The sequence below is a fragment of the Stegodyphus dumicola genome, chromosome 8, assembly GCF_044657685.1.
Source record: "Stegodyphus dumicola isolate Sdum_Otavi_A_Nest chromosome 8, ASM4465768v1".
In the NCBI taxonomy this organism is placed as follows: domain Eukaryota; kingdom Metazoa; phylum Arthropoda; class Arachnida; order Araneae; family Eresidae; genus Stegodyphus; species Stegodyphus dumicola.
The window spans coordinates 97,713,301-97,734,475 of NC_140775.1; the positions used below are offsets into that span (position 1 = coordinate 97,713,301).

The following is a 21,175-nucleotide window of genomic DNA, read 5'->3' on the forward strand; positions in this document are numbered from 1 at the left end:
AGAATTGTGAAAAATACCTTATAGTCGTTAAGGAAAGTAATTTAAGAGGAGTGAGTGAGTGCACTGCTATGATGGCTACCGACCACAGACATGAACCAAACGGAATTATATACCATCAAGGCGGAGAAGACTCCAAAGTAACAAGGTTGAATATTACATACTAATAACAGTTTTTACATATTGATAACTGCAGGCACTAAGCGTTATTCTGGTTATCTGCTTTAAGTTCTGAACATTTGAAATATAATATTATTCACGGTTGTTTCTGCTTAGGCAGTGTCTTGATATTTTCTCTATTTTATCAAGGGCTATTCTGTTTTTGAGTGTGTTAGACGTCCGCATTACCCAGGCACAGTCCACTGGTTTCTTCAAGTGCCAGGTTCTTGTATGTACACAATGAAAGTAATAATGGTCCGCATTTGCAGAAAGGAGTATCCCTAAGTCTGAATCTGTTCAGGTATACTGGGAATGGTCCATGACCTGTCAAGAACTGTGTTAGGCTAGCACAGTGGGTCTTTATTTCCAAGTTAACTTTTGGCAGTAAGCGAAATGTCCTTCGTCCTACCTCTACCTCTGTCCATCTACTTTGCCAATTTTGTAGCAGACTTGTCAAAGTTGTTCGCTTAATATGAGACCAAGAAAGTTTAGTTGGTCTTTCTAATACATCAGTGCAGTTGGCTGCCTGCTTGGCCAGTAGGTCAGCGACTTCATTGCCTTGAATCCCTGTGTGAGCGGGAACCCATTTTAAATTGGGTCTTTGCGAAATAGGCATCGTCAGGAGCTGTTTCTGAATTCGGTATACAAAAGGACTCCGGCTGTTTTGACTTGCAATAGCCGCCGACTTGATGCCGAATCACTGAGTATGGAGAATTTCTCCTGTTGACATGTGTTTGCATATCTAATTGCAGCACTGATAGCTAGAAGCTCTGCTTGGTATACCGAGTTGTTCAAGCCTAGTTTCCTTTTCCACTCGAATGTTACAACTCCATTTTCCAGTCTACAGAAGGCGCTGCCCGTGCCGTTCTCAGTTTTGAAGCCATCAGTAAAAAGGTTATTACTGTTCCTCTGAATTGGTTGGTCGTTTATGCTGATACCGTTGGAGAGATTCAAAGCTGTTGGATGAAAGTTATAGCAGTTGTTTTGCTCCTCGTAGTCCGAGTGGTGATAAATATGACTCCAGAGTGTTAAAGTTCGACCCAGCCTGGTAACCCTTACGATAGCTGCCTCTCTTTCTACTATCAAATCTAGGGGAGGAATTCCTGCCAGTTGTTGTAGGGCTAGTGTTGACGTGGTACGGTAGGCCCTGCATACTTGAAGTAGCTGCTGTCTCTGAATGGAGAGCAGGGATCTTTTTATATGAGAGGTAAGTTCGCCATCCCAGATTGCTGCTCCGTAAGTTATTACTCTTTCTGTAATGGCTCTATGCCAAATTTTTAGAAGCTTAGATGAGATACCCCATTTATGTGAAGTCATGCGTCTCATGTTGTTGTTGCTTAGGATGCTAATTCGAGTCTTAAGATTCCTGACATGTGGCATCCAAGAAAGTCTGTTGTCGAGTAATAGCCCAAGATATTTCAATTGGGGGAAACATTTTACCGGTATCCCATGGAGTTTAATGCTTGGGTTGCGTCTAAGCTGCCTGCTGCGTCCTATGAGTAAAGCTTTAGTTTTCTCTGCCGAAATATGAAGCTTATGTGCTCTGGCCCATTAGGAGAGCAGATGAAGACAGTATTGAGATCTCATTTCGAGGTTACTCTTTCCTGCCACAACTAGCATAAAATCGTCCGCACAGGCTATGATACGAACGTATTCTACGCTCTCGAACTGACGAAATGCCGAGTTTGCCACTATATCCCACAGTGTTGGGCCAAGGCATGACCCCTGTGAGCGCCCTCTAAAACATTTTTGACATAAGTGCTGCTGTCTGATGTTACTTGTACACTTCGATCTTGAAGGTACGAGTGAAGGCTGGTAATAATGGCTGTTGGGCAGGCCATGTTGTGCAGTAAATTTATTACGTCTGGCCACCAAAGGGAGTCAAAGACTCCCTTGATGTCAATGGCTATTGCCAGTGAGTGCAAATTGTTATCCTTGTTCTGTTTGATAGTGGCCATTAAGTCTTTTATGGCATGCTCAGTTGAGTTGCCCTTTCGGAATCCATATTGGTTGGGATGCAGGGCGTTGTTCCTTTGCAGGAAGAAGTCCAGTCTGTAAAGAATTACTCTTTCCAATATCTTACCGAGCGCTGGCAGTAGACAGACTGGCCTGTAAGATGAAGGTTCTGCCGGAGTTTTGCCTGATTTTAGGAATAACGCCACTTCTGCCAACTTCATATTTTTAGGAAAGTGCTGATGTTTCCAGCAAGCTGAAATGACGGCAAGGAATAGTTTTGGGAATTCCCGGTGCATATCTCTAATGATGATATTATCAATTCCATCCGGAACTGGAGTTTTTTTGGGTGCCAGAGTACGTATGATGTTATCCACTACCATTTGCGTAGGAGGGGGTTCGTCTCTTCTGGTAACTTGGCGAAATTTCATACTGTAGGTTTTTCTCGCTTCCTCTTGCTCCTCTAAGAAATCCTCTTCATCGTCACCAGGAAAAACTGCATTTATGATCTCACTGATTACTTCGATGTTGGATGAGGCAGTGCTATTCACCATAGGCGAAAGGGTCGTAGGATGAAACACCTTGTTATATGTTATCTTTTGAGTAGGTCCAAAGGCTTTAGTGACATTACTACAGTAAGTTCTCCATGAGATTAACTTAGCCTCTTTAATTTTTCTTTTATATAAAGCTCTGGCTTTATGTTATCATTTTGAGTTGCCGTAGATATGGATCTACCGTGGATTGTGTTTGTCTGCTAAGTACCTGAACTCTGCTCCTCTCTGTGTTAAGCTCTGGTGACCACCAGGATATGAAGTGTTTTGTAATTTAAGAGGAAGTGAGCACGCCTTGACAACGTTTAAGGAAAAATAGCAAACTTTTACGAATATTGAAGTTTTCTGAAAGAATTTCACAGAAACGGTCATTTATGTTCCAGTGTTTTTTTACTCATTGTTTAGCGTGTCCAATAGGAAGAGAGGATATTATCATGTGCAACAAAACTGCTTGCGGTATTATTATTATCTGAAAAAGCAAATAATAAAAATACAAGATTACATACCGAGAAAACCAGAGCCAAACGGCAATTTTTATGATCAGATTCTCATTCTAAAACTTTAGATTAACTATTTCAATTTCTGATTTTTTTTTTGCTTGTAGACTAATGCTAATTACGTACATATAATTATTTTACATCAACAGAAAAATGATTAGTTTAGTTTAAAATTGAACAAAAAAGTGTCATGCCTTTTGCTTTACTGAATATTTTCTTTGTTTAATTTATATGAAAAAAAATAAAAGCATGATAGTATGTTTAGTCTTAGGACCTAAGTAAATACAAATTAATTTCATCGATTTATGTTTGCTGAAATGGATTGTGCGTTAGGCAACATAAATTATTTTCTTGCATATCTCTAATGCTTTGCAACTTTGGAAGGAAAATTGCATTTCATATTTTTTTGAAGACATTATATATAGAAATACATTTTAACTGTATAACATTTGTCGAACTAAAATAATAGAAATGAAAAAAAAAAATAACTTCTACTTTGTTTGAAAAACTTCATTTTATGCTTTGTTTTGAAGATATAACATATCTTCAAATCATATATCTTCATATCATATATTGTAAGGTGGTGTATTAAGAATACGGCAAATCACACTAGGGCTGTCTGTCTAAGGGAAGGGATGCCTTCGTGGAGGCCTTTCTAAGGGAAACTGGCTCGTATACACGTTACACATGAAGAAAACCACGAAACCATCCATGCAGCCAGCCCGTTCGCGGGATTCGAACCTCGGACCGAACTACCAGTGTTCAGCGATTTTACCGCACGGCCGCTAGTGGTTCCCATATATTGTAAGGAATTAGCCTTTTACTCAATGTAACTTGTGGCTAATCCTGACTGTAAGTGATCTATCGCTGTGTCTTCAAAAAGTATTACAAGAGTTGAGAAGGGTGTAAAAGATTCTTTATTGTAAAACTAAGAAACAGAAGGTACACTGGTACTTACAAATCTGCCAGCATTTATAGCGAAAACTCAAAATAGAAATTCAATGTAAAACTAAATGTAAACAGATATTAGCCAAAGGCTACATAGAGCAATTTGAACTCCAAGTTAGTCCTTACAGCATCAACTAGCATAAAATACTATCGGCAATTATAACGCACGGGCGAAGACTGGAACTTAGAACAGCACACCTAACAACATGATTTTCTCTAGGCAAAACGCACTCTGTCTAAGCTATGTGAAAGTCCCATCTTTGTGCATTTCTTCGCATCAACCCCCTGACGCAATGCAGCGAAAAATGTAAACATCATTTTTGGTTTGGGTATATTTTGTCCCCCTTCCATTTCTTGAGGTTTGCCACTGAGCCTCTGTTTTTTTGGTTATTGCATGTGGACCCAATTGAATATGGGATAGATTTTAAGCATATCTTTGTCTTATATTTTATTTTATTTTGCATTATTACGATCACTTGTTGCTGCTATCAGCAAAAAATACTATTGGAGTGTAATATATATATATATACAATACATATTACTTTTCTAAATATATAAATCTATAATTATAATATTATATATATATATATTTAATAAAGAAATGTTGATTATATTACCTCCTTTAGTAGAATGTATCAAAATTAGGTAACTCAGAAATATGAAATTTAATTCCGAAAAATTTTTTAAAGGGACTTTAATGTAAATCATAAAAAAATGTTTTCAGGGGAACTTAAATTTAAATCATGAAAAATAATTCCGAAAATGTTTTAAAAGATACTTGAATTAAATCATAAAAAATAGAAATTTAAACTTTGAAAAAGAAAATTAATAAACTAAGTAGTTATCGTTATTGATCGGAAATTAGTTGACTTTTCAAGGGGACAAACCAACTCCCGTTCAATGAACAATAATTATTAAATGCGAATGTGTTTCGTCTTTTACTCAAGTAAGACTGATGTGCCAAACTGGCAAATTTAGAACAATAATTATTAAATGCGAATGTGTTTCGTCTTTTACTCAAGTAAGACTGATGATGCCAAACTGGCAAATTTAGTTAAGGCCAAAATTGTAGTTCCATTGAGTTATTGATTTTTTTTGAAAACTTGAGATATTAAAGCCAAATTAAGTAGAGTACCAAATAACTCATTCTGAATGTAGCATTTTTGCTAAATCAATGGATTCTTTAGAAATCTTGAGTGAATAGTCAGTTGATGTAGGAATTTACATGATACTTGAATAAAGTGTCCTCCGACACCTTCGCTTTCATGCATGTTAATTTAAAACTATTTTTATAAAAATATAAACAGTAGTTAATCTTAACTACTGACTAAGTACTAACTGAGTTCTATTTCATAAGACATTATGAAATAGAACTCAAAATAATCGAAATAAGAATGAGAAACATAAGAAACATAAGAAACATAATAAACTATGCTATCTTTGCAAAATAAATGAAATAAAAGTTGAAAAATTCATATATATAATAAGTTACAATGAAATGTTCAAAGTGAAATCTACACGAAATACAAAAAGGCATGATTTAAATTCAAGTCCCTTTGAAAAATGTTTTTCATGATTTACACTGGTGTGCAAAAATTAAGGACGAGACGGGTTTTTCAATATAACTTTGTACAAAAGCTTTCCAAATCAACACATTTAATACCGTAAGATCCCCAATACGTAAGGACATGAGTAATGTAAGCAACACTTACTAAAAAATAAATCAAAGGGATAAAAAGAAGCTTTATTGAAAAAGTAGCATGGAGCAATGCGACTGAAGGCCGAAACATCCCTGTGATGGGTGTCCAGCAAGAAACATCCGGTCTTTAATAGGGGATATGATCTCCCCTGACTGCTAGGCAGGTTTCACAGCGTCTGCCCATGCTGAGAATGAGGGTGTCAATGAGTTGTTGAGGCATTGCTGCCCATTCGTCTTGCAGCTCCAATCGAAGCTCCGGAATCGTTACTGGTGGTAAGGTACGAGCTGCCAAGCGTTTGCCTAGAAAATCCTATACATGCTCGATGGGATTGAGATCCGGAGATCGTGCCGGCCAATCCATACGTTCAATATTCTCACTCTCTAAGAGCTGTTCGGCAGCTACTGTGCGATGACATGGTGCATTGTTGTCCATGAAAAGGAACTGCGGACCCATAGCGCCTCTAAAAAGACGCACATATGGAAGAAGAATCTCGTTAAAATAACGGGTCCCGTTGACTGAACCTGCGTCGAAGATGTGAAGGTCTGTACAACTACCAAGCATGATGCCTCCCCTAACGAGAACACCGCCACCTCCATACCTGTCCCTTTCAATGATGTTCGAGGGATGATTGCGGCTTCCCCGCTCTCTCCAGATGAGTATGCGATGAGAATCGCTACTCAGACTGAATCTGCTCTCATCTGTAAAGAGTACTCGTCCCCATTCATTGTCTCTCCAATTCCGGTGTTTCCGACACCACAGAGAACGCCTTCTCTGATGGGCAGGCGTTAGAGGTACACACCGTACAGGGTGTCGTGCAAACAGACCACCACCGTGCAGTCTTCTGGCCACGGTAAAACGCGATATCGGTCGTCCAGTCGCCTGTGTCGTGTGTCTAGCGATTTCTCCCGCTGTCTGCTGCCCGTTTCTTCTGGCCTGTAAGGCAATATACCGTTCATCTGCGGGTGTGGTTCCTCGTGGACGACCACTACTAAACCCCCGGATAGCTGTTCCTGTAGTTTGAAATTCTCTCCAAAGTCGTGAAACGATGCTGTGAGCAATTCCGAACTCTGCAGCCACACTTGTCACACTGCGGCCTTCCTCCAACTTCCCAATGATTCGACCTCGGGTAAAAGCATCCAGATGTCGTCTAACAGATTGATTATTCGCCTTTTTTCGCTGAGGCAGCAACTCGGTGTGATTTTAACTGCTATACGGCGTGCAATCTCTTTGCCAGAAATACTGATCTTACACCGACAACATGCTTTATACTACTTAGACACTCCCCCCATTACGTCTAACTGCATATCTGCGCATGTGCTACCGTACATCACCTTACGTAATCTCCTGATTGGTCTTTCTGTCCGCTCTGCCTCTTCGTTCAGCTGATATGCTAATTTTTCGATTTCGCCCTTAATTTTTGCACACCAGTGTATATTAAAGTCCCTTAAAAATTTTTTTCGGAATTAAATTTCATAACTTCTGGGTTACCTAATTTTGATAAATTCTACTAAATTTATATTAGGTGGTAATATAATCAACATTTCTTTATTAAATAAATTATTATTATCTTACATTGCAGCTATTGCGCAAATATCAGAAAAAAATGTTTCGATTTCAATGAATTTCAGTTCATTCAATATATATATATATATATATATGTAAATATACATACATAATAAAGATACAATAATTAAATCACAAATTAAATCAAGAAAGGGGGTCAACGGCCAAATACAAAGTATACATATTAAAATTTAAGCCATAAAAATTCAATAAAGTAACATAATAATATATAATCAATACAACTTGATAAAATGAATATAAAAAAAATTTTTTTTAAAGAGGCAGCCGAAGAATTTTCAACAGATCTACGCTTCGGAAGGATATCTGGAGTTCTTGAAATAATATTTAAAAGAAAGTTGTGAAATTAAAGTTAATTTAATTAGTATATCATACTCCTTTAGAGGTGCAATAAAGCGCAAATTTTAAAATTTTTTAAGTCCAATTGTTTGTTTGTGTTTTCTTCAATACGACAAAGAGGTTTTTTTTTATTATGAGAGGGAATTTTTGGTGAGGACGTCTAAGAGAAACTGGCTCGTACTTATGTTACACAAGTAAAAAAACCACAAAATTTCCCGTTTAGTTAACGTATTGCCGGATTTGTTATTAATTAAATTCCTCTACTAATCATGCGACTATCAGAGATTTTGTGCATACTTAAGTATAGTGTACAGTTAAGGATTTTGATTGCAAAGCTTATTTACCTTTCGTTCCTTGCAACATTGCATTCTACGCATAAAATTTTAAATTCATTTGCTTAAAGAAGCTATTACTTTCAGTCCATTATAATGCTTGGTTTTTTTCATGCCTTATATAAATTAAAGTATACAAATATATAGCTGTAATAGAAAGCTGAAAATTATATAAAATGCTTAATGTAATAATTTTTATCTCTCTTAAAATATTAAGTCGTTAATAATTAATTACATTTCCGATTTGGCTTCACTAATAGTTTAAGGACATTTAAGGAAAACCACAATAATGCATAAGTGTTAAAAACTGTTACTTTCTTTTGTTGTTCTAAATATGATATTTTAAAATGATGCTTTGCGATATGCTGAAAAACTGAAAATTTACCAACATAATTTATTTTTTCAATGTATTTCTAAAAAATTTCATATCTAATTTCAGGCCTTTCTTAATAATTCACCTGAGGCAAGTATCTCAATTACCTCACCCTTGTCCCGGCTTTGTATATATATATATATATATATATATATAATATTCGATCTTTTTAATTTATAAATTTATATCGTTTTCGTAATACTAATTCCATTAAACAATAAAGGTATTAATTTTCATCGTGCGTTTTTCCTGGTTTTATGTACCGGAATGTTGATTATAATGTTGTTTATGTTGAATGTTGATTTTTGGCATAAATTTTATCTTACTAAAAATTTAAAGAATTATCGCTTCATAATTACACTTGCGTAGAAATTCTTTTATGTAACTCTAACTTGTTGCTATGTAAAAGTTAACTAATGTAAAAAAAAAAAAAAAAAAAAAAAAAAAATGTTGAAAAAAAATTTAAAGGGAGCAAGACCTTTTTGACAGTGAACAGCAAGTATAGCTGGGTTAATAACAGGAAACAGTTGGGTTATAAACAGGACCTATATTAGTAATAATTACTGTCAAAGTTTTTTAGGATAACCACCAGCGGTTTCAGATGATCCTTATCTTTTGCAAACTTTGTTTAAATTCTCAGAAATTGGTCACTTTCAGAGAAGATTGCCTTAGAGAGGCGGTCGCCGCAACAGAATTCACTGTATGTTATAATACATCTTAACTATGTTAAAATTATCTTTTTAAATAAGATGATCTAAATCAAATCAATCTATCAAAAATTCGCTAATCTATGTCCTCTTTAACTTTTAAATATGCTCCCTGGATGCAGATTAAAGACAATTAATTTCAATCAAATTTAAAGACAATGTTTATATTATCTATAAATCCATTTCTTCGCATCAAACTTCAACTGCCATGCAGCATTTTAAGTCTCTGAACTATTTAGAATAAATAGTACAGATGAAGCGTATAAAAATGCGTATAAAATATTATATTTTAATCCAACTCACGTATCGTATTAACCTTACTCAGTTATTTGCGGAAAGAGTGATAAAATATATTGAATAAGACTGAAATGCGGGATCTCTTTATTATTAGGATAAGCCAGAAATATTGTGAGGAACGTGAGCAACCTAAAAATATAAATAATTCGTAATTTTATATGCATTGCAGAACGCTAAAGGAATAAAAAAAATATTCCCATAAATCAATAACCGTATAAAAATAAAAGAGGAACAAGCCTTATAAACCAGAAAAGTCAAATTCTATTAACGGTTGAACATTTTCTTTGCTCCATAACCGATTGAAGCATGCTTTTCAGAAACGTTGAATTTTTGTTTTGTAATTTTTTCCCCTTCTAAAACTCAATTACATTGCTCTGGTGAAAATAGATCGTTTGGTGTGTGTCTTCTTGCCTTTAATTTTTCTGTCCTCAGCCTCTTTTCCTTAATAATAATAAAAAAGATAATAAATAACAGCAAGATATATTATGTTACGTAATGTAACTGATGATGTAATAGATGATATACGTTGTTGGATATTTGCTTTTTATGCATTTTATCACTAGTAGAATGCATTTTTACGTGACTGTATAAAAGATTGGATTAATGTTCAATAAACTCAGCCTTTTTTACAGCAGTTTTGGTCTCTTGTTTTTATTTTGGTGATTCTGTCTTTTTCTTGAATTGAATGAAATGACGTAATAAAATGCCGGATGTCATAGTTTTTACATCATTTCAATTTATCGGATATTCAGGGCAAATGAAATTTATCTATGTTGTATTCGGGGCGATGAATTGTTAGGTAATTCTGGGTAGAACAGTCAGCTAAAATCACAATTTGAAACCTTATTTATTTTTTAAAATTATTTACCGAAATATTATTTTATTTAAAATTAATAATTTGCCTTGTGTAAGCTACTAATAGTTGCCCAAATTAGAATATCATTTTATTTTTTAATTAATTATTGCTGGAATAATTTCTGTAACATCAAGAAGATAAATTAAGTTTTTAATTTAACGTAATATGATATTTGTTTCTAAACAACAGGGCTGGAAAGTGTAAATAATATGCTGATATTATTAATATTTAAAATTAGTAATATACTCTGCTTGTAGTCTGTTAATAATTTCTTGTAACTTAGGTTGCCTAATAATTAAATAAAAAAATAATAATAAATAAATAATCATGAATTTCAATACTGCCTACAAAACTATATAGGATGAATTTTGCTTTCTGAAACAACGAAATTAAATTTAAAGCAATTAATAAAATGCAGATTTAACTTGTTTAACTTGAACATCTTTATAAGCTAATTAGAATAACAATCTTAGTGACAAAAGAGGCCCAACTGATAAGGAGATAATGATAAGGATCCTGATAAGGAATCTTAATATTGCACGGATTTATTCTTCAAGTCAATGTATTGCAACACACTATAATATAAAATTTGAAATGTTTCACAGTTATTTACATTTTCTTATCTAAGGACGTTACTTTAAATTAATTGAACGAATTAGAGTAGTGCGAGCTTTGGAAAAGAAGAAATGAAATTTTTGTAATTAAGTTCAATACATTAGCACGCTATTTGTAATTATAATATACCTATTCACAAATGCATTAAGAACGTTCTTCTATCTATATATGTAAGATTGACAGAGAACATTAGACACAGAACATTATAATACTTTAATTTAAATGTATGCAGATAGTACACAGAAAGCACACATTAAACATAATTTTAGTAACTTATCCTTAATACAACTTTTCTCAAGAAAGGAAAATATCAAAACATCATCCAATATAATGAAAACAGTTAACATCAATAAAGAAGTTACGTTTAATAAAGATCAGACAATATATAGCAATATACAGTGCATATGTTATTTTATTAAGTTATATGTGTATTACCAATAAGTGCATGTATCGTATTACTAGCAACAAATTTATTTATAAGAAGCTTTAGTTTAAAAATCTGTATATAAAGCTTTATGAATCATGGCGTTTAGATTCATAAAAAAGTATTTTTACTAACTACAATTAAGCAAGTTAACTAAAATTTAATATTATAACAAACATACCATCTTCATAAAGTACAAAATATTTCCTTATCTGATACCTATCATGTACATCATTTGCATATACAGAACACTTCTTTTCTGTTTACAACAAAAATAGAATATTTCCACTTCATAAAGAAAAAATATTTTCTTATCTGAAAACTGTCAAACACATAATCCATCATTCCAATATTCGTTGCCGATTTTAACTCTCACTTCCTGAAATAAAATTTATAGCTGAACTCTATTATTATTTATAGACTGAAAATTAAGACAACCAATTTGATTCATAAATTTTCGTAATTTTCCCATGATTCACATCCAAGAATCCAACCGAAAAGAAGAGTTTCCATAACAAAGTTTTTCATTCTTGCAACCTCGAAATGAATGTAACAGACTTCAATTTGCTTCATGTCAGATTAAATATTTTCAGGAAAGATTATAAGTTTGATGAGCATCTAAACGAGGAGCACAGATTCTTACTTCCAAACACTAAATTTGTTTTCTATCAAATAAATGTTTATGTCAGTAAAACACGAAACACGCATGCACTGAACCGCAGAAACACTTGAGCATGTAACGTAAGCCATTCAATTTCATTTGTGAATCCACGTGCATATATTTTTCGAATTTGCTTTCTAAATGGAGATTTATGAAAACAAATAAAAATCAAAATATTGGGAAAATATTGCAATTTAATCCCACGTAGTTTGATTTGATTCCGAAAATGCTGAGTTCCTTTTTTCCGCTCGGGATCCTTAGGAAAACAACGTTCATGTTTTTACCCAGCTCATAGACCTCCTCTAAGAGCTTCTTCTTCTAAGGATTTAGAGTAATTCAGAATGAAATTTATTTTTAACAATGAAAGAGTGTTCTGTTTTTAGGTATAATTAATTATGCTATTTCAACAAAAATCTAGCAGCAGCTTCGATTACAAAATGGGACAAAATTGTTAAATAACATCAAGAAGATAAATTACTTTACTTTGGAAGACAACATGGTAATTTCACATGAACTGTCGCGTACAAAATGGCTTATATTTACAAAATTAATTAATTATTTATTTTAAAGTAAAAAAACTAAGCTGAAATACCTGAAAATAACATTTTTAATGCAATAAATAGAAAATAAATTTGTTAAATGCTTGAAGAATATTTGTTTAATAAGTGTAAATTAACAGTAGGATTTGAAAAAAAAAAGGGGGGGAATGGGGAAAACATGGAATACACAAAATGCATTTTCAAATGAAAAATGATGGAAACAATTTCAAATAATGATGTTCTAACCGAGCAACACAAACATGATATGAGCAAACATGATATAAGGAAGAGAAACTACCCATTTTCAAATTTACAAGAATGCTAAAATTATTTTTTTTTTTACTAGCGTTGGTTTTAATAGACATTGGTTTCAATGAAATTTTATAAGACAACAACGCCAGTCTGAAGTATAATTTTTCTTAGTTTTATGTAGTACAAACTTTTGGATTGGCAAAATTAATTATAATGAAACGGATAGACATACAAGGAAAAGAAAAACTCCATTCTGAAAGTTAAAATGATGATGCAAAAAGTAATTTTTTCACTGACGTTGGTGTTTTGTAGACAAAGGTTCCAGTAAAATTTTGTATGATTCAACGTCGATCTGAAGTAGAAATTTGCTTAGTTTTAGATAGCATAGACATTTGAATTGTCACAATTAACTATAACGAAAAAGATATACTTAAATCACAACAAAGATTTTGATGAAATATGAATACAGGAAGCAATATAAGTAGAAAAATAAAACAATCATTTACAGTACGTAGTCAGTTACCTTTAGATGTATAATTTGCTACATACAGTGTATATGAATATGTCTCATTACATGAAAAGTAAAGAATAATGTTTTCGACAAATATATATAAATAAGCACGATAAAGTGTACATGAGGTCATATCTACGAACATAGTTGTAAAGAAAACGCTAGGCAGTAAACCATGCCGTGATGACTACCTCCCTAAGGCGACCACTTTTGAGTACGTAGTATATCTTAAAACATTACATAAACATCGCTATTGAGCATATTGAACATAACCATTGCATTACAAAGGCGTTCATACCAAAATCGTCAGGACAACAAGTGGTCGTTCTTACAAAAGGTTCTCTGTAAATTTATCACTTCCAGGGGCCCGTCATGAAAATCTGCAAAATTTAGAAAATTGAATTTTTTTTAAGGTGAATAACACATTATCTACATTAAATAAATTCAGGAACATAAAGGTAAGCAAAAATTCCTCAACATATTCTAAAATCGGAGATAAAAATTCTCGAATATATCAGGCATAGTAGCTTGAAACTTTTCTTTTGCCTCACGATCCGCATTAGTGTCATATGCTTTGCTATAAAAAAGATATTTTCATAAACTTTGAACTAGTTATTTTATTTTGCTTTTTAAATTCATCCTCCTGATTTCGTGATCCATTCTTAATAGTTCCCATTCTCAGATTTTGAACTGGTAAACATTATATACAATATTAATTTACTGTTGATGAAACCATTTGGTTCTCCTATGAGTAGTATGCCAGTAATAATTTATGAATAAAATCTCTATCACGGATTTCAATTATATTTATATATAAAATTATTTAATCCATCATTATAAATATAAATTTTGTAATTAATTAAATTTAGCATATGTAATTGAACGGAGACAATTCTGGAAAATTCATTAAAAATCATTTCAGATAAAATAATAGCATTTTTTTTAAATCTTCTTCTCGCCCTTTGCCAAAAGTGTTAGTTTATATTATATATGAGGGATATACTTGTCAAATATAAAATTTATTTATATAAATAATAATACAATAGAAGAAATACAATAAAGAATTATATATTTCGGGTAAAATGTTTGTTATTGATGACAACCTATTTTTTCAGATATTATATGAAAACTAATCTGATAGCTCTTGGCCAATTCATTCTGAAGTGAAAAACTGGGCAGATATGAATTGAAACACTGCTTGATCTCTATTTTGGCCCATTTATATTTCAATGTATAACAAACTGAACGGCACAGATTCTATTTCATTTTTAATATCTAAGTATTCTATTGAAATTAGCTTTCAGTTAAATGTTTGCATTACTGTTTAAATTTTATTTATAGTTTTTATTTATAGTTTATTTTTATTTATAGATATAATTTTAGCTAAATTACTGATTTAGAATCAGTTAACTCCCTGAAAGTTAATCAAGTCAGAGGAAGAAAATATCTTTTCCAGCCACAAAGAATATGAGCACACTTTAAAAATACGTAAAAATATTTTTTTTCAGCCACAAAGAATATATGAGCAAACTTTAAAAATACAGGAAATAAATCGACACAAAATTCCATTCAAAACTGAAATCAAATTACCAGTAAAGAAGGAAGAAGAAAGGTGACAAACATATGGGAAATGACCAGATAAGGATATTAAATTGACACAATTCGTTAAAAGGAAATGAAGAAATTTATGCCTATGTAAATAAATTAATAAAACATAAATAAAGAATAGAGCAGGTGAGAGAAAGGAACTCACAGTCATTAACATCAGATATAATTAGATGCGTGTATTAAAGTATATGCAGATCTAATCAAGCAATATATATGCATATCTAATTAAGTAATGTAGATCTAATTATCTAAAATTAAAAACAAATGTTACCAACAAATTATCATTTATTTGATACACGTATATTGATACATTTACAAATGCTTTTTAAATTTAATTTAATGCTTTTTAAAATTGCTTTACAAATGCTTTTTAAAATTGCTTTACAAATGCTTTTTAAATAGTTTACATTTAACTGCATGATTATGGCTCAGAGACAGAAATTCATGACTTGAATGATTTTTAAGACTGAACTGTGGTAATGAAGTTTAGAAGTAAGGGTAAATTGTTCACATAAAAATTAATTTCTTTTCACGTCAGAAACAAATAAAATAGAGATTAAAATATATTTGGAATACTTTTTTAATGAATATATCTTTCCTAAGAAATTATTATTAATTTTTTTTTCTCAACAGATGCGTTGTCGAAATTGAAAGCAGCAGGTATGCGTAATAAGCAAGTGAGAAGTTAAATCCTGAAAATGAAAACAAAGTAAATAAGAGATAAAAAAAATAGAAACCGAAATAAACTAAATAGGAAAATGAGTAAAAAGTAATTAAAAGAAATAAAAAGATAACTCTTGGAAATTGAAAAAATTGATAAGGAGTTAAAAATTCAAAATAAAATTCATGTAACTGAAGCTAAGAGCTGGATTAAGATAACATTCTTTAGAAAAGTTACTTAGCTATTTACGCAATTAATTAGATTAAAACATTAATCTAACAATGAAGGTTATGAACAACATAAGAAATCTTTATTTTTAATCGTTGATTTACTAATGATGCAAATTAATATTGCTAAAAAAAGTTACATTCTTTGGACAGCTATAAAAATAGATCTTAAAATAATAAAAAGAATTCCTCCCCTCCCCTCGTCAATTAATGAGATGCAAAGTGCTTCAGAAGAGGCGTCTCCCTAATGAACATGAACTTTATTCATTGGAGGAGTTTAAATTGATCTCTCCTTAATTGGCTCATTTGGAGCCGCGATTTCCTCCGCCCTTTCCATGGAAACGCCTTTTATCGATGCCAATAATCAAGTCATTAAGGGGGATCATCATCATGTAAGGCACCGTCAAAGAAAAGGGGTGGAAAGATCATAAGAAGCAGCGAAAAAAAAAAAAAAAAAAAAAGAGCAGCGGGAGAAGCGGATGAAGAGAAGTGATGGGAGAGAAAGATTCGAAAAGAATGAATAGCTTTTGTTTTCACTGCAACTAGTGATGAGATCATTATTTCTTACTTTTTCTTTACAAGCATGAAACGTAGAGAAACAATTTTGAGCGAAGCAGAAGAAAAGTAACGTGGAGGACACTACATTTGTTTTTTCGAATGGCATCTGTTTCTTTGTACTACATTTAGGAAGAGAATTTGGTTCCAAATCTTCAAGAGCGGAATTTAGTTGGAATTTACGAAACTGATTGTTTGTGAGGTTTTCAGGATTTATATAAATAGCTTTACAATGCACAGTATTATACTTTCATCATGAATAGCTATGCACTGAAAAATATTTGAGATAATTATGTTTATTGAGACTAATAAAAAGAAACCGCTATTATATTTTATACAGATATAGTGGTATCTCGGTATACGCATGCTTTGAAATTCATCCAACTTGGTATACATCTCATTTGGATGTGAAAAGTTTTAATTCATATAAGACATTTTTATAGAATACGACTCGAAGTTCCATGAGTCACTATTGTACGCACTGCACTTCCATATCTCTTTCGAGACAAAGCTACGACTGCCCACAACCGTTAGTATACCCTTTATTACTATTGAATAAATAACCTGCCTTTAAAGCACGTTGAAAAAATATTTTTGAACCAAAAAGCAGAAAATACAATGCAGTGCTTCATTTATGTACAGTATCTATTTCATCCACTACATTTTTAATACTGAACAGTGTTATAATACTACCGAAGGATTTTTTATAAGAATGGATTAATTATTTTTCCTTTATTTATTAATTTTTTTTGGAAAAGTTCATTTGGTGTATGCCCATTCTAGAGTACGTTCAAAGATCTGGAACGGATTATGATATATACTGAAGTATCACTGTTTATTAAAAATATATCTTACTTAGTCGTTCACTAACAAATGCTCAAATTTATAAAATATTAGGAATTTATAAACATTATTATAATCTTTTCCAAGATTTTACTTAATAACTGTGTTATTTTAGTTATTACTTGAGTAGAACTTATTTTTAAACTAATTTGCTTCAGCATCAAGTTAATAATTATTATAATTTATTATAAATATGAATTGAATTCTGATTTCTTTTAAAATCCTTAATACATAAGCCATAAAATTTGAAAACTAAAAAATTAAATTTAAAATGCGAAATAATTAATAATATTAAAGATATTATATATAGTGTGAATGAGGAGTACAAATGAATTCATTGCAAATGTATAAAAAGTATATGTGTGAACTAGATGTGGAGATTTTTAAAAGGAAACGAGGAAATAAATAAAATAATACAAAATAAAAATTAATTAATTATTCTGTCGAACAGCTTTAGGAAGAACGTTTTATAAATAATAAGGCATATATGATCCATTAATGTAAAAAACTGAAATGCAGTAATTACAAACTTATATTTAATGTTTAGTTACTACTGAGTGGCAACACTAAGAAAATACTTTAGAATGTGAAATGTTTTGGTGATGTAACTTCGGTTCTTAGAAGTGAAGTAGATCAAAGCTTCGTACATACTTTTATACAAAATAATTATAAAATTCAGAAATAAATCTGGTTCTGTGTTTAATTGCAGATTATTTTACTTCCATCTCACAATAAACTTGTTGAAACTATATCTGCTACGCAAATATATTAATTTTGTTAATGATACAACGTAATCGAAAAATACATGATAAAAACCATTATTTAAAACAGTATGTAAATCTCGCATCCTTAATTAAAACAAAGACTATTTATCTACAAATATCCAGCTCCAATGATTGTTTGTGGAATCAATATGATCTCAATTATTGGAATAAAAAATAGAATTATCAATCAAAACTATCAATTTTTACATTGAGATAAACTATCTTCATTGCCCGTATTGACTAATTTACGGAAATCTGGGTTTTATATTTTCGAGATTAAGGAAACATTTTTTTTTTCAAGTTACTGCTACACGGTCTCGCAAACATACTCGCAAAAGTATCCGGACACCCAGTGATACGGACTTGGAGTGTCCTCAGTATTAATATGATGTTGCCCCCTTTTTCATCGATGGTAGTCTGCACACTTTTGGGATGACTTTCTACCAGGTTTTAATAGGAGCCCGTAGGGATTGACTTCCAGGTGTCTATAACGGCTGAAGTGCTGGCAGTGAGGAAAGTCGATTTGGCTGGCTACGTAATCTGCGTTCTAATTCGTCCTAAACAAGTTCTATGGGATTTATATCGGGGCTCTGAACACCCACTTCGTCATGTAACGTCCCGACCATCAAGGTCTCAGATAAAACAGTACCAGTACGGGGTGGGTGGCCCCCGGTCAATGCTTGGCGATGGATGACGTCTGAACCACTTCGTCAAACCATGGCGGCGCAAGTCTCGATGTGTGAATGGAGCAGTTATCCTTTTGGAAGAGAAATGGGCCTTCCCCGAAATATTGCCATAGAACTGTGAGAGCAGCGTTATCCAGAATGCCCACATGCATCTCCGAGTTCATATTTCCAATCATAGGAACTAAGGGACCTAAGCCAATCTATGAAAAACATCTCCACACCATGATGCTGCCACCACCAAATTTTACAGTCAGCACCAATGCAGTCTATGAAATGCTCGCCGGGCATCTGCCAAACCCATATGTGTCCATATTGTAAAGCAAGATTTATCACTCCAAAGAATATTTTTCCACATGTCCAGAGTCCAATTACGGTGAGCTTTTCCATTGAAATCGACACTTCGTATTCTGGGGAGTGATATTCGGCCTTGTGCCCGATTGCACGACCATAGAATCCCAGGTTTTTTTTTTTTAACTCTCGACGAACATTTCTGCTGCTAGCACTAACGCTTGATGAACTTTGGAACTCCTGAGTAATTTCAGTCAACGAGGACTTGAGATTTCCTTTCACTACCCTTTTTAGAGTTCTACAGCTGCGTTCACTAACATTTTTCGGCCTGCGGCTTCGTTTTTTCTGCAGTTTTACTGCCAGAGTTTCCACAATTACATCACTCACAGCGGTTTTTGGCTTCTGTAGAATGTCCAAAATTTCACGAACTGAACAAAACTGGCATCTCACCTCACTGCCAAAGTTATTAAGCTCTTCTGATTTACTCATTATCTTAAAAAAGCATAAATATGACCTGACAAACCACTACCAATATTTTTATAGTTAATATAATCCGTAATTCAGTTACGGATTAAATTACGTCACCTGCTAAATCCACTTATTTGTGGGAGGGGGTGCCCGGATGCTTTTTGTCAGATAGTGAATTATGCACGCTGGTCATCATTAATATATCATTCAATGCTATCATCTTGTTAATATTCTTGCAAAATTATACGTCATATAAAATTTTATTTTCAGCTTTATTAACCAATTATATTTTTAATTATTTTATTTCTTCATTTCTCATATTTTAAAATGACGTAACTCATTCCTGCAAATGTTAAAACAAGTAGTATACAAAAAGAAGATGCAGAGTAATTAAGACACGTCAAATGGCCTCCACTTCGATGAACGTTTACCATGTACTTTAAATAATATTAAGTGCCTTGCCTAGTTGCTGTATGGAATTAAAGTTAGGCTTTGAAAAGGCTTAGCTAGAGACTTGAAAAAACTCCTTAGATGGTGAGATTTAATATAGAAGACACGTTAAGAATTGAAGAGAGTTAAGGTAGTTAATTATCCCTACCAAACTAAATCATCTAGCTACTGATTATAACAACAGTGCGTCCTTTAACTTGCTCAGCCTAGTTCCACAGGCCTTGAAGTATTTACATACTAGTAAATTTCTGTCTCACATCGTAATAAAATGTTAACCTGCTAAACTGCAGCCAAGTTTGTCAAATATGAGGGAATGTTATACCAAAAAAATATGAGGGAATGTTCTAAGAATAGTGTTCAGGGGTTGAACTTAAATTTAGAATGATGTCATAACTGATTAACATGATACTGCGAGTCTCAGTGGCCAGACAGGAATTATTTGTCGTATTGATTATAACAACATTTACTGGAGTAGCATTCTGTGAAGGCGTTACTCCGAGTATAGCTGTTGACGCTATTTAGTTGGTTTTTATGGTTTTATGCAATAGTATTCAGAGCTTGCGTAACCTTATATTTAATATATTTGAGTTAATTTCTAGAATGTGATACCATATCAGTAACAGTTAACGCTATCGAATTAACAGAAGAGTTTTAAACATTTGACAGCCAGCATAATGTGTAATGAAAAAATACGCAGCATAATTACGAGCTTGAAACATCTATGTGGTTGTTTAGATAATTTGAATTAGTTCTGCAGAGACCATGACTCAATTAAACGGCTGATGCTATTCAATTAGTTTTAAGCTGCAGAATTAGATGCATGCCCACTTGAATCAGAAACTTAGCAGCGAAAAGAAAATCAATCGCGGTTTTCCGAGACGATTTTATGTTAACTTCAGCTTTCTTCTTATTTTGCGTACTTTTTTTAACTGTCTGAATTTCTATTTCTTGGGAATTTGCATCATTCATTGAAACGTAGAATATTCCATTCACGGCGCATGTTGAACGAAATGGAAACCAATGGGATTCCTCTATGCTTGGAAGCAATCGTGAGATTTAGTTTTATAGAGTGAAACACGTGACGCATAGTTTCCCAGAAGATAATCCTTTCCAATTGCTGGGAAGTCATTGAATCTCTTTTCACTGAGGATATACGAGGTTATCAAATTTTCTGGAATATTATTCTGAACCGAAATGTTCCTCAATAGCAGTGAGAGTAAGTCAAAATTTGGGAGAACGCGAATGCAGCTCATTATATCTGAATGGTCTTTGATTCCTTTTTTTTAGCCAAGTCTCCTATTAAATAGTAGTATTCAATATTCGGTTTCTGGAA

General features: G+C 32.8%; 1 long non-coding RNA gene across 1 annotated transcript in view; it reads right to left on the reverse strand.

The window, feature by feature from the left end:
• LOC118206083 (uncharacterized) overlaps positions 1-21,175 on the reverse strand; it is a 155,086-nt gene that overhangs the window by 76,933 nt on the left and 56,978 nt on the right. The window contains exon 2 of the long non-coding RNA XR_004761127.2: positions 13,591-13,672. This is a non-coding gene — a long non-coding RNA (uncharacterized LOC118206083). The remainder of the gene's footprint in view (positions 1-13,590; positions 13,673-21,175) is intronic.